The sequence below is a fragment of the Diadema setosum genome, chromosome 2, assembly GCF_964275005.1.
Source record: "Diadema setosum chromosome 2, eeDiaSeto1, whole genome shotgun sequence".
Lineage (NCBI taxonomy): Eukaryota > Metazoa > Echinodermata > Echinoidea > Diadematoida > Diadematidae > Diadema > Diadema setosum.
This window is the reverse complement of record NC_092686.1, coordinates 11234457-11249512: the sequence shown is the minus strand read 5'-3', so window position 1 is coordinate 11249512 and position 15056 is coordinate 11234457. Positions and strand designations below refer to the sequence as shown.

General features: G+C 37.3%; 1 long non-coding RNA gene across 1 annotated transcript; it reads right to left on the bottom strand.

Moving 5' to 3' along the window:
* Positions 1-1309: 1309 nt before the first annotated feature.
* On the bottom strand, positions 1310-5275 carry LOC140246162 (uncharacterized). Its single transcript, XR_011902439.1, has 2 exons — positions 5209-5275; positions 1310-1580 (listed from the first exon to the last, which is right to left on the bottom strand). It is a non-coding gene; the product is annotated as an uncharacterized lncRNA (long non-coding RNA).
* Between the last annotated feature and the right edge of the window lie 9781 nt (positions 5276-15056).

Genomic DNA, 15056 nt, shown 5'->3' with positions numbered 1-15056 from the left:
TTTAAATTACTTCCAACTTTGAACGAACATAATGAATAGAATTGATCCTATCCTTTTTCCTAACAAAAAACCAAGAAGTGCCTGATCTTGTCAGTATTTTATTTGTTTTTTAATCATATATCTCCACCTTATATCTCCTGTCATGATAAAATTTGCAAATATCTTTTCACAAATAGAATACTTTGGGCTGATTTGCTGAAGTGTGTAGGGTATTGTGATTTTCCTTTTCCACTGAGTGATTGTCTTATTTATGTGCACAACCTGTGCAAACATGTCCAGAAGTTTACAGCATAATGAATGCGTATGTTGATTTCATATGAATGAAAGGTATTGCTTGATGTAAACTGTTGATAGTTATGCAAATGTTTTTGCCAGTTTTTGACATTACAGCAAATGTGCTGTCACATTTCAAATTTTTTACGAAGAGACTTTAATGTGAAAACAAAATGCTGAAGGTACAAGTGCCAAGTGGAAAGAGTACTTACAATCTTTTCATATACAGAGAAACCCCCGAAAAACAAGCTCGCTTATAATGAGGGTACCACTTTTAACGAGGTGAATTCCACAGTCCCACTTTTCCATGACTGTATTTAGCTGGTCTCTTTTTTAGTATTTTTATATCGAGGTACCCTGTATAATGAGGTGAAAGCAGCATTCCCGGCAATCTCATTATAACGGGTTTCCCGGTACTCTCTGTGAATGTGTGAGTTATTAAGGGGGGAAAAAAATCTACCACTCCGCTTCTTTTATTATACAGCTATGAAGGAAAATGGAATTATTGCGTATATCGTGTGCTTCACGCAGAATTGCTGTTTTTGAGTAGTTTTCCCTGTCTTAGCCAAAAAAACAAAACAAAAAACAAAACAAAAACAAACATAATTAAGAAGTACAGAATGTATTGTATTGTGATGTGGTTAGATAGAGTGCAAACCTTGAAATTTCACACCTTGCTGTAAGACCTCATACTTAATCCTTGTGTAGCCATCTTTAGATTATCAGTATAGAATACCACCAGTACTAGCTTGACTTCAGTACAAAATGCAGAGCCATGGTTTTTAGTCCACCTCTTCACAATGGATTGTTGTCCATAACTAAAAATTAGTTATGGAGCTTTGGACAAATCATTTGTTCCTTGCCTGCACATTTGCCTTTACCTGTACAGGTATTCAGAAAGGAGGTAGGATACCTTTGATCTCTGATGTATTTATTTTTGTATTTGTAAAACATTCTCTCTTGATGCTTGTATAATTGCCAGCTGCTTGGAGATGTGCAAACATTTTTTTTTTGGTCTTTTTTTCTTTTTAAATAGAAATATACCACACTAGAATGATAAGTTTCTGAGTCAACTTATGGAAATGTGATGAAATGATGTGCTGTGAGTAAAATTTAAATAAAATGATGTAGGCCTAATTTTCTTAATGGTAGCTGTGTGCCATCCATAATTGACTCTTCCTTAATAACATTTTTTTGGCTGGATATGATCTAGCCATCTAAAATAGACATTGAATTAGAAGTCAAGGTGATGAAGGAAAGTATAAATCTCTGCCATGTATGTTTTTAATCCTTTGCAATGATTTTGGCTTTAAAGGTAGGGGATACCTTTTACAGACCTCCCAAAATGCAGCAAAACGTTAAATATGAACCTCAGGGGAATTGTTTAGGCCACTGCTGAGAAATTTGGAAGTCAACAGTTATCTACAATTTGAATAATGCACAAAACTCAACTACTCAGTAGTTCTGTGTGTCAGCCACACTTAAGCCTTTTTGTTGCAGTCTTCTGTATTACATATCTATATAAACTCAAATCTAAAAGTATAAGAGCTGATGTAATAACATATAGAATGTGTGGCAAGAATGTATATGGAAATGTTTGTAAGTTTTGATGAACTTTCTTCACAAAATATACATGATGGACACACATGCAGTGCATGGGTCTGCAAAGGTAGCCTAGTAATGTACTGGAATTTACGGTGAGCCCCCCCGAAAGAAATTCAATTCAAAATCTAATGGTCAATAAAAATGTACGAAATGTTACCTTCCACTTTCAATACTTTATGGGAGTTTCTAAAATGATACTCTCTTCAACATACCACTGTATTTATACAACTCTTCATTTAAAGGGTATTTATACAACTCTTCATTTAAAGGTAGGGGATACCTTTTACAGACCTCCCAAAATGCAGCAAAACATTAAATATGAACCTCAGGGGACTTGTTTAGGCCACTGCTGAGAAATTTGGAAGTCAACAGTTATCTACAATTTGAATAATGCACAAAACTCAACTACTCAGTAGTTCTGTGTGTCAGCCACACTTAAGCCTTTTTGTTGCAGTCTTCTGTATTTTTTTTATCTATGAACACAAATCTAAAAGTATAGGAGCTGATGTAATAACATATAGAGTGTGTGGCAAGAATGTATATAGAAATGTTTGTAAGTTTTGATGAACTTTCTTCACAAAATATACATGATGGACACACATGCAGTGCATGGGTCTGCAAAGGTAGCCTAGTAATGTACTGGAATTTACGGTGAGCTCCGAAAAAAATTCAATTTAAAATCTAACGGTCAATAAAAATGTACTAAATTTTACCTTCCACTTTCAATACTTTATGGGAGTTTCTAAAATGGTACTCTCTTCAACATACCACTGTATTTATACAACTCTTGATTTAAGGCATGCAAATGGGATTCCCTACCTTTAAAGGGAAAGTAAACCCAAAGAGCAATGTGGATTGAGTGAAAGCAGTAATATTAGTAGAACACATCAGTGAAAGTTTGAGGAAAATCGGGCAATCGATGCAAAAGTTATGAATTTTTAAAGTTTTGGTGTTGCAACTGCTGGGTAAGGAGACTACTAGAGGTTATGACGTATGAGTGGACTACAATATAAAGAAAATAAAAAGGGAATTCAATAAAAATTCATTTTTCATGAAAATTACACATTCCGTCAGCTTGATACTGACATATGTTAAGGGTAAACTGGCACCTCGTCTACAACCACCCTGTCCACTGTCCACCTAGTCTAATGCCATCTCGTCTAAACTCACTTTGTCTACTACCAACTCGTCGACCAACCATTTTGTCTATATGCCAATTAGTCTAATTGTCATTTCGTCTACTTGCCATTTTATCTAATGTCCAATTTGTCTAAGTCACATTTCGTCTAACACCCATTATGTCTATTGACCATTTCGTCTATTAATCATTAGGTCTATGAATAAAATAGTCTACAACTCATTTTGTCTAATAGCCAATTGGTCTACAACCACCTTGTCTAATAGTCAATTAGTCTAATAACCAGTTAGTCTACTCCCAACTGGTCTACTGCCAACTGGTCTACTCCCAACTGGTCTACACCCAATTGGTCTACTCCCAACTCGTCTACTCCCAATTGGTCTACTCCCAACTCGTCTACACCCAAGTGGTCTAATCCCAACTCGTCTACTCCCAACTAGTCTACACCCAACTGGTCTACACCCAACTCGTCTACTGCCAACTCATCTACTGCCAACTCGTCTACTGCCAACTAGACTACTCCCAACTGGTCTACTACTAGTTATATATATATATATATATATATATATATATATATATATATATATATATTTTTTTTTTTTTTTTTTTTTTTATTTTTTTTTTTTTTTAGGTTGAGCACTCTTGGTGCCCCATTTGGTTTAAATTTTTATGTTCTAATTATGACAATTTTTTAGGAAAAAAAGATAATGTCACAGTGTGAAAAACTTGCTGTGTTATTTTTGTGGTGGATGTGTAATTTATATCAGAAGCAATCATGCAGCATCTATATGTCCAAACTTCAACACTCCATCCATTCAACTTTGATAAACAATCATAAGTATTGTAAAAATGAAAAGGAACACATTAGAAGTACATTATCAGTATTCTTTATTCTGTCTGCCACGTACTGATGTATGTAAACGGTTAAATGCACACAAAAAAAGGTTGAATTATATACACAAAATATGACTCATGCACAATATATAGCTACTACTAAGATGAATAATTTACTTGCCTGCAATGTACTCAATACACGTTTCGCGAGGAACCCTAAATAAGCATTTATATGTCCAAACTTCAACACTCCATCCATTCAACTTTGATACACAATCATAAGTATGGTAAAAATGAAAAGGAACACTTTAGAAGTACATTATCAGTATTCTTTATTCTGTCTGCCACGTAGTGACATATGTAAACGGTTAAATGCACACACACACAAAAAAAAAAGGTTATTAGCATGACCAGATGCAAATGATCAGTTTGGGTAAATTGTTGAGAGTAAAACTATATCAGTTGGGAGTACGCCAATTGGATATAGACGAATATAGACCAATTGGGAGTAGACAAGTTGGGAGTAGACCAATTGGGAGTAGACCAGTTGGGAGTAGACCAGTTGGGAGTAGACCAATTGGGAGTAGACCAGTTCGGAGTAGACCAGTTGGGAGTAGACCAATTGGGAGTAGACGAGTTGGGAGTAGACCAGATGGGTATAGACCATATTGGGTATGGACAAACTAAGGGTTGGACGATATGATAACTAGACAAAGTGAATGTAGACTAAATGACTTGTAGACGAGGTATGAGTAGACTAACTAGTAGTAGACAAAATAGATATTAGACGACATGGCAAATAGACATTGTGAGTGTAGACGATTTGGCTATTAGATCAATTGTTTTGTATACGAAATGCTCCTTAGACGAGTTGGGTATTAGACAGTACGGGTAGTGGGCAAAGTGACTATTGGACAGTATGGGTACTGGACAAAACGAGTTGTAGACCAAATGGGTATTAGACGAATCGGTAATAGACGATATGCCAGCAGACCAATTGGAAAATAGACATAGTGGCTGTAGACGAGGTCACTATATACCAGGGGTAGCACTTATTCCCCCTGCTTTCTGAAAGCGGTTAGTCAAGAACTCTTTCATTTTGCTAGAAAAGTGAATTTTTGTGGAATTCCTTTTATATTTTCTTTATATTGTGGTCCTCTCATACGTCATAACCTCTAGTAGTCTCCTCATCCAGCGGTTCCAACACCAAAACTTTAAAAATTCATAACTTTTGCATCGATTGTCCGATTTTCCTCAAACTTTCACTGATGTGTTCTACTAATGTTACTGCTTTTACTCAATCCACATTGCTCTTTGGGTTTGTGTTCCCTTTAAGGCATGCAAATGGGATTCCCTACCTTTAAATGAGCTTTGCTTTCATATTGCATAACTACTGTCATCCATGGCAAAAAAAAAAAAAAAAAAAAAAAAAAATGTGTAAAGTTGGAGTGCAGATTTTGTCATCTTTGCCACTGAAGACATGAACTTTTTTGTGTAGACTGATGTTTCGCATAGCAATAGCTTACCTGTATTGTTTGAACCATACATTGGACTGATATGACCCACCAGATTATACAAACAGATTTGCATACCAATTTCCTGCACTAGTATAGATGTATACATCTTATCTTTTTCAGTGGTGCTATCTTCGATGTAGTAATGAATATATCATGAGCAATGATGTTTATGCCCACAATTTGGTGACATCCCAGCTCCAACCCCCTCCCCCCCCCCCAAAAAAAAAAAAAGAAGAAGAAGAAAAAAGTGAAGAAGAAGAAGAAGAAGAAGAAGAAGAAGAAGAAGAAGAAGAAGAAGAAGAAGAAGAAGAAGGAGACTAAATGCCGATGGGGGAAATACACATATTCAGTGTTCTACCACCCCCTGCTTACTGTACATGCTCTTCTTGCTGTGAGGTTGAGTTCTGTGTCTTTACACACAATGAGCCAAATTCTTGTAAATATCATATAACATGTTTAACACAGACTCTTCATTATTATGTACATGACTTGAGATTGACTACACAAGTAACCTACAATGTACGTTGTATGATATTTTGTATCACAGCCACCAGGCACCAGAAAATTGGGAATTTTGAATATTTTTTCAAGCAGTGCTTTGTGGTCACGGAGTAGAAAACAAAATACAAGCTTTGTAGGCAACTTTGTGTGTGTGTTTGGCATAGAGTACAACAGGTAATTGTGAATAACTGAATAATTTTTGCTGTAGATCAGTGTTATGTGCACATTTTAGATTATTTCAGTGAATATGAAAAGAATATCTGAGCTTCCAGCAAGTAGGTCTGTGTAGATTAATGCTCATTGCCAGCACAAGATATTTGGTGACAGTTCGGGATGATCAATATGGTGATATTGATATACAGGGGAACAGAAGAAAAGATATATTTTTGTGACATTTTTCATTGGTTTTTGGACAGAGTAATATCTGACAGACGTATCTCCAATGCTTCCTTGCCAAATAGAATGGACTGTGTTTGTATGATATGTGAGATTGGTACAGTATTTAGGTTCAAGACCAATGGGTTTCGCATTGTAATAGCACAATTGTTACCAAGAGCTCAGTTCACCCTTTTGTGCTTTGAGTGCCAATTAGCAAAGAAAACCCTGTAGTGTTTTACTCGCTGTCAAGTGTTCTTGGCACAGGAGGGGTTACGAGTAATACCTAGGGATTTCTCACAATGTCAAACTCTGCTCACTAAAAGAAGCAGTAAAAATCACACAAGTTTCCATGGATTTGGTCTAAGTGATTGCATACTACATGTATTTGATTTGCAGAGGTGATACACATGTACAGGGATAGTATGAACTGGCATAATTTTACACACAGTATTACACACACACACACACACACACACACACACACACACAAGTAAAGGTGGTTGCAATGCATGCAATTTGATGATTTTCAAGTAGGGCAATTGCATTTCCTGGATCAGGATCTGATGGTTTAGATTTGGTAAAATACCTTTAGATTAGGAAAGGAACCCTTCAGATGCCTGGAATTAGTGAGGAAAGTGACTTACTAGTATTGTAAAGCAAGATATTGCAGCATGAAATTTTTGCGAATTGGAGCTGACAGCCTTTTTCGCAGCATGCAATTTTTGCAAACTACCACTGGCATTCAATACATATACTAGTAGTGTAGACAAATACTTTTGCATGCATTTTAATTTTGTGAATCTTGGCTCTGGCGAAATTCAGAAAATTAAAAAAAAAAAGTTTCCCCAGGCCACGGTTGAAGATGTACATGTCTTGCCTTTCCTTGCACATAATGCCCTTTTAAGCTATTTCTGGAAAAGGACTTTATTTGTTGTTGTAGGAAAAGGATATTGGTATGGTTCCAGAAATTTCATTGTAACAAATATGGTTGTATCTTGAAGGCAAAATGGTGTTGATGTGTAAACTGGTTAACAACTTTTGGGTGCACATCATGTTTTATACTGTTTTTTCTTAATTTGCTGAAATCGCAGGTTGCCAAAGTTACATCTTAGCACATTCATTCTTTGACTTGTTCCAGATTGTGTGTCGCATATCTCAAACTTTGTACTAGTGAAGCTGAAGTACTTGCCAATTTTTATTACATGTACAATTTTTTTTTGTATTACAGTCGTTAATTAAATGAAAATTAGCATAATTGTGAGAAGAATTTGTCATATGATGTCTCTGTGATCTTGTTTGATCTTCTTTTTTTTTTTTTTGTCATGTGTTTGAAGGAAACCAGAGGAGAAGAAAGATGATATACTGTAAAACCAGAAACATTTGCGGTATGAAACTTTCTTGAATCGCATCCGAAGGCCTTTTTCGTGGCATGAAACTTTCGCGTGCATTTTGCTTTCACAACCTTGGTTCCTCGCAAAATTCTTGAAAGTCTCATTGAACGCAAAAATTTCTGGTTTTACAGTAGATAGACTGAGAGAAATATACAGATAGATAGATAGAGAGAAAAAAGTAGATAGACTCAGAGAAATGTATAAATGGAAGGATAAAGAGAGAGGGAGAGACAGACAGACAGACAGACAGACAGACAGACAGATGGACAGACTGACAGAGGAGAGTTTAAAGGAAACCAGAGCAGAAGAAGGATAATGTTGATAGAATAAGAGAAATATAATTATACAATGTAGATAGATATATGGATATATGGATAAATAGGATATAGACAGAGAGAGAGGGGGGATGTGTTTAAGGGAAACCGGAGGAGTAGAAAGATCATGTTCATAGAATAAGAAAAATATATGGATAGAAAGGAAGAGAGGAGTAACGGGTCACTCATGTACACTATTTCATTTTGCAAAGATGGAAGGTGATACCTGCACATCATGTACCCATAATTATAATTAATACATGTTTTTTTGGGGAAAACTTTCTTGCAGTGAAATTCATGATGTTTAAATGGCAAGAATATAATATTAGAGTCAGTTGTGATATGTGTTTACTTCAATATTGCACAAATGTGATGATATTATAGCTGGTGAAAAATACATTGTGTAACCTTAAAATAGATCAAATACCGAATACAATATTTGAAGGTAGAATGTGACTGACCTCCTAATCGTTCCACAAGATGTGCTGAGCTTGAGAAATGGCCCTTTATGACATTAATATAGCACAACACTCTTTGCGCATGAGATGTAATATAAAGCTGTATTTCTAGACCATTACCGAGTGTCTTGCTCTTTCACGTTTGGCCAGTGTTATTACTTCTCACAACCCTCGTCATATCACACAAATCTTTCATCCCAACGTCAAGACAACTTGTCATGTGAGAATGATTGTCTTCTTTATATCTTCCGTGCCGATCGATGTCATAAATCGGTTTTATTCCATCTAAATGTCACAGGCGTCATATACAAATCTGCAACACTTGAGATTCCTAAACGAGCCTATCATTAATAAAAAAAAAAAAAGGGGGAAGAGTTTATTTATATACACCATACATACAGATAGATAGATAAGATAGATAGATAGATAGATAGATAGATAGATAGATAGATAGATAGATAGATAGATAGATAGATGAATGGATGGATAGATAGATAGGTACGTAGATAGAGAGAGATAAATAGATGAAAATTTGTATTTACATCTTTTCAAATAATATCTCAACATGTAAACAACACTTAGACTTTCTCTGATTATGTTTTTCTCCGAGTAGATTTCATGATTAAAGAATGGTTATATGACAGATTTTCTCAAAGCTGTGTGTTGCTGGTACAATTGCACCTCTAATACATTGTATACTGAATGCACAAAATGAAGTTCAGTAACATCACCCCCAACAATTTTGTGTCTGTTAGAAGGCAAGGACAGATTGCCCAAGTGAATCAAAGTTTATTTATAATTTCAGCATATTAGTCTAGTTTCGGTCGTGGCTGTAACTACATACTCCATCAGCATTCCAAATAACCCCACAAACTGTTATTTCAGAATAAAGAAAAGAACCAAGCGATTTAGAACAGTAAACACACACAGAGAGACAGACAGACACACACACACACACACACACACAAAGAAAAATGAAATATTAACGCAAAATAGAAGAATAGAAGTACATGTATGTTATGGATTGGTGCAAAATTTTCCCCGAGTTTTGTTTTGTTGTTGTGTTTTATGCTTAGAATATTAAAAAGATAAGGCATATTGGGCCTACGCACACTGCGTGGGATTGGTGTATTTGCGAAACCATAGCAACAGTTGGACAGTCTTGATTGACAGGGGATTTGGATAATCAATAGGGGACAAGTGGGTGTCCTAAATCAGCTGAGGGAACATGGTGTAACCCCAAGGGCTGTAACCAAAGGTCAAATTTTAAAGACAGCGGCCCTCGGAGTGAATGGGATTGCGATACTTTGCTAAGATCTCGGGTCACTTCGAACTTTCTTCTCTTCAAAAACGTTATTGACTCATAACATTGACTAAAACGGCAAATTGTTGGAATAATAATCATGCCTTGGAAATTTGTAACTCAACAAAATCCTTTTTAGAATTCCTTCTTATATTGAATCTGTTTGTGATTAGCAACGAGTGATAATTGTACTCATTGTACTCATTGAAATAAGCATGATTGAAAATTCAGATAAGAATACTGTAGTTACATCAATGATGATCATAATAATGATATATAATGATCACGGAAATGTTAGATAAAAATAACGAGAAGTAGAAGCAAGAGAATGATATAACTGAAAGCAACAAGGATTCATGAACAACTAAAATAAACAATGCAGTACACTAAGGAAGGGAGTGGCAAGGAGATTGCAGATGAAAAACTTTTGAGAGGACACCAAGGCTATAAACACCAGTAAGATAGGCACAACTAAAGAGGCATGATATACACATGAAAACTTTTCCACGAAAGACGCTGGATTTGACTTTGCTGCAAACACTCCGAAGTTCGGGTTACAATTTGAAGTTAAATATTGAAAATATCCTCTTCCAATCAGCCTCGTTACTTCTTCCTCCCTGGTCCAACTTCTAAAACTCCAGATGTAATGTGCAGCAGATGCAGCCAAGAATTAGTCGAAATTTGCGGCAGACGTTCCCATCAAGAAGTTACTGTATAAATTGCTGTCGGGTTGACCTGACCTTCCGCGACCTTTCATTGGGCGAAGACGATTTGTAATCGGGAGATCCAGGACGGTGGCATTTTTTATGAGGCGGCGAACGAGGTCATGACCTCCAAGGTTCAAGGGATCGGAAGGGTGTGTCGTCCAGGATGCGCACCGTTTTACCAGGATGCTGAAAGTATGTCGTCTCCAGGATTCGTAAGAGGTGGGTGCAGCGAAGTTTGGAACTTGTCGACTGACGGAAGGATGCTGCTCGGGAGAAGAAAAAAAAAATCCGTCTACTCATCTACAAGGAACACAATTGGAGCTGAAGCAACTTTGTTTATACTGTTCACTTCACGCTTCCGGGACGGGTACAAAATAATAATGGTCGCAAATTTCGATATCCCGTTGATCTGGTCGCTCAATTTCTTAACCTTTCAATTTGCATTCATTCACGACATTAGAACAGAGCACTTATACAAACGAGAACCTATTCTAAATACTTGCAGTTTATGTCAACTATAGTGGGTAAACGAAAAGTGTTTATCGTAAATCACTCGTTTATATTGTAATTGCTCCGAGTATAATGAGCCCTCATACAAGCACGGTCAAGTTGTTCTTCGATAACAAATGGAGTCATGTGGTTTTGGGTCGATGTTAATCTGCCGCCTTGCAGCTTATAACCCAGCTCTATGTTTGCTCCGAAAATTACATTTGCTAAAGTTTGAATACTAACGCTAAAAAGGCGCGAAATTTTTCCCTTTCGGCATTTTGTTTTGTTTTGATTTGGTTTGTTTTAGTTTGGTTTGGTTTTGTGTTGCTTGAAGTTTTTATCATCAGGACTGCAACCAGTCACGATCGAGATGACTTGCACTCAGGAAATGTCAGGCATCTGAAACTAGGGTCTCTGCTTTGACCCAGGGGCTATTTACGAGCTATTGCATGACATTACCTTGACACCTTACCAGAGTGCTCGGTGTGTAACGCGACGTCGTTCACGTCATAATTACGCCTTCTTTTTTTTTTTTTTTTTTTTTTGGGGGGGGGGGGTTGAAGGAACCTATTTCTCGTACAAGTTTTCTCTTCATTTTTTTTTTCTCCCTCTCTTCTGTTCTTTGTCTTTGTGGCGAGTATCTATCTATCCTATCAGCCTTCAATTATTCTCCAATGCTCGCAACAGATGTTGGCTGTTCATTTTCCCAACTCGAAACCGAAATGATCATCAAACTAGTCCATCTTTCAGTGAGAGCTTGGGAGATTGGAGTCAAAATAGAGATAAAAACGTCCACGTTGATGTAGGAATTAAGTAGTATAGTACTATTTCCTCCTTCCTTCTTTTCCTTTCTTTCTTTCTCAATTTCATACTTTCTTTCTTCTTCCACACTTCATTGAGAGAGGTGGGAATGACCCATCTCCATGTTTAAATAAAGGTAAGCTAAAAGAATGGTAAAAGAATATAATATACATTCCATTATACATAGTATCCTATCTATCCTATATTTTATCCTACTAATAAGTATATTCATCTTGATTTTACCCTTTATTAGACCCCCCCCCCCCTTTAAGGCAAGAAAAGAAAGACATGTGGCCTTCAAGGTAACCAAGGCTCTATTCAGAGCCCTCAGCTGGTACTCATGTTAAAGGAATGGTATTGGTGGGGATGAGGATTAAGCTTTTAACTTTTTGAAAGATACTGAGAAACCACTTATGAAATATTACAGAGCATAGCGGAATTGAAAGTTTATTTGACGGAGATCGGTTCTGCAGTGACTGAGATATCCAAAAACAAAGTAAAACAAAGAGACCCTAGTAAAAAGTGGGTCCCAACATGTGATTGTACTGCTTGTTTATCTCAACCGTTTCAAAACCAATTTTCATCAAATAAATATCGAACTCCTCTTGAAATTACATGCTCTTTCATATTTCATAAGAGGTTTCTCATTATCTCACCAAAGAAATTAGAAACCTGAAGCCCGGGTCTCAACCATATTGAACTGTACAATCCATTAAATATGTCCTCGTTTCTGTTTTCGGGTAGTGCTTCTAGATCTCACTTCGCCAAAAGAAATCAAATGCTGTTAAAATCACCCATTTCCGATTTCTCAGTGACATTATAGATTGGACCTAGAGCATGTTCTTTAATATGACGCCAAGTTGTGAACAGAAACAATCATCCTCTTTGATACAAATCCAAGACGTTGAACATATAAGACGTTAATGTCAATGACGGAATAACCCACTTTGGCCGTTATGGAATATAGCATTATTGTTTGTAAATAAACAAAGGAACATTAAAGGGAAGATAAACCCCAGAGCAATGTGGATTGAGTGAAAGCAGCAACATTAGTAGAACACATCAGTGAAAGTTTGAGGAAAATCGGACAATCGATGCAAAAGTTATGAATTTTTAAAGTTTTGGTGTTGGAACCGCTGGATGAGGAGACTACTAGAGGATATGACGTATGAGTGGACAACAATACAAAGAAAATATAAAGGAAATTCAACAAAAATTCACTTTTCTAGAATCATGAAAGAGCAATGGACCAACCTCTTTCAGAAAGCAGGGGGAATAATTGCTACCCTTAACATATGTCAATATCAAGTTGATGGAATTTGTAATTTTCATGAAAAATGGATTTTTGTAGAATTTTCTTTATATTTTCTTGGTATTGTTGTCCACTCATACGTCATAACCTCTAGTAGTCTCCTCATCCAGCGGTTCCAACACCAAAACTTTAAAAATTCATAACTTTTGCATCGATTGTCCGATTTTCTTCAAACTTTCACTGATGTGTTCTACTAATGTTGCTGCTTTCACTCAATCCACATTGCTCTTGGGGTTTATCTTCCCTTTCTATCGTAAGGTAGGAGAGTCAGCCAAGTCAGTCATTTTTTTTTCAACCTGGAGCCGTCTCGTTTCCTCCATGTTTTCATGTACTGTATCTCACACAGCACGACCAAGAAGCAGGACATGCTACCTGAAGTGTTAACCAGCGGTAACCTGTGTCCCCTTACACACATTCTTACTGGAAGACCAATCATTCATGTGCCACATACAGCCAAGCACCACATTAGAAACAAGAGACTCGTGTCTGTGTCTGTTTCTGTTTCTACCAGCGCGCGTAGACACTGCGGTTACCATGACAACCGAGCCGTGTTGACCTCAGTCGTAAAATGGGGTGAACTCGATGCATTCCAGAGCTAAGACGCTGAGAGCGAGGGAAGGAAATTGGTGGAATAGTTGAAGAAGGATGGAAAAATACGACCAGGCTCTACATAGCAGACATGTCTTGTCACACCACGGGAGTTACAGACAGTGTGCTCCTTCAACCCCACTCCCTTGATAGATTATAATCATTAACATCATATAGCAGGAGTATACAACTACCTGTTGTTATAGGGTAATAATGTAATGTAGAGGCACCGGTTATGTGAATCATTATTGCGCATGTGGATGATATACAAGTAGCACATTGGTATTAACAGGGAGAATGAGTATCGATCTATATAATTCATCATGAAGGACAAATACGAACCTTCTTACTGTCTCGTCAGAGAGAATCTGAAATTTCATGAAAAACCCGTTGAGGAACCAGACGATAAACTAATGATAAAGATTAGTCGAAGTGACGTCACTTAGCCAAATGGGCTTCCTCTTTGGTGCCTGTACCTATTCATGGGATAGTTTGTTTGCCTCTCTTGGTATATGCGTATGCATGTTTGTGCGTTTTGTTACTTGACTCATTTTACAAACTGTCACATTTTCTCTCACCATTTTCATCACACCATTGTGCGACCTGACCTTCGAAACATAATGTTCCATGAACACGGCTTCATCTTGAATGTACCACACCCTATTTTATGGCCCAACCACTTGAGGAGGAAAAAACGACGACAACAAATTGGGTCACTGGTGGCATCTTTTTATGGGGGTCAGTGCAACCGGTGTGGTAGGAAGTAATGTCCGTCCGGAAAAAGACTCCGGGGGACCTTATTTCCGGGTTCGAATTTAGGAAATAGTATCCTAGGACCAAATATCCGTTTCGCAAGGACCTAATCGCCGCCGAGGGGGATCGAATCGCCGGGTTTGTACGAAGAAGCCTATTCGGGGGACCAAATCGCCGCTGAGGGGGTCGAATGGGCGGATTTATACGCAAATTCGGGGGGACCAAATCGCCGCCGAGAAAGGACTTGATCGGTGGGTTTAGAAGAACAAGCCTACTATACTGTAGTATTCGCTAACGTCAAAGTGCAAGGGACTTAAATCAGCAGGTCAGAAGGATGATTTGCCGCTGAGGTGTTGTTATTTGATTTGTTTAGTGGATTCAAGAAATAATAATATAACTGTTCCATAATAGTCCCTTCATGGTGGGGTTATTGACAAATGTGATGCCTAGCAGTAGGCTACTTTAGATTTAAAGTTGGGAATTGGGCTCTTTTGGCATAGGGTTATAGGTACGCTTAATAACAACCCCCCCCCCCCCCACAAACTAGTATGATTCTCAGTGCAAGACCAATTATTGGCATAAAAAAGGGAAATCATCACCTTTTCTCCATACATGCAATCTATCAGCTGTTTCTCGACAGAAATGACAAATCCAATAACACTAATAACATCCTGCACTAACAAGAAGGTAATAC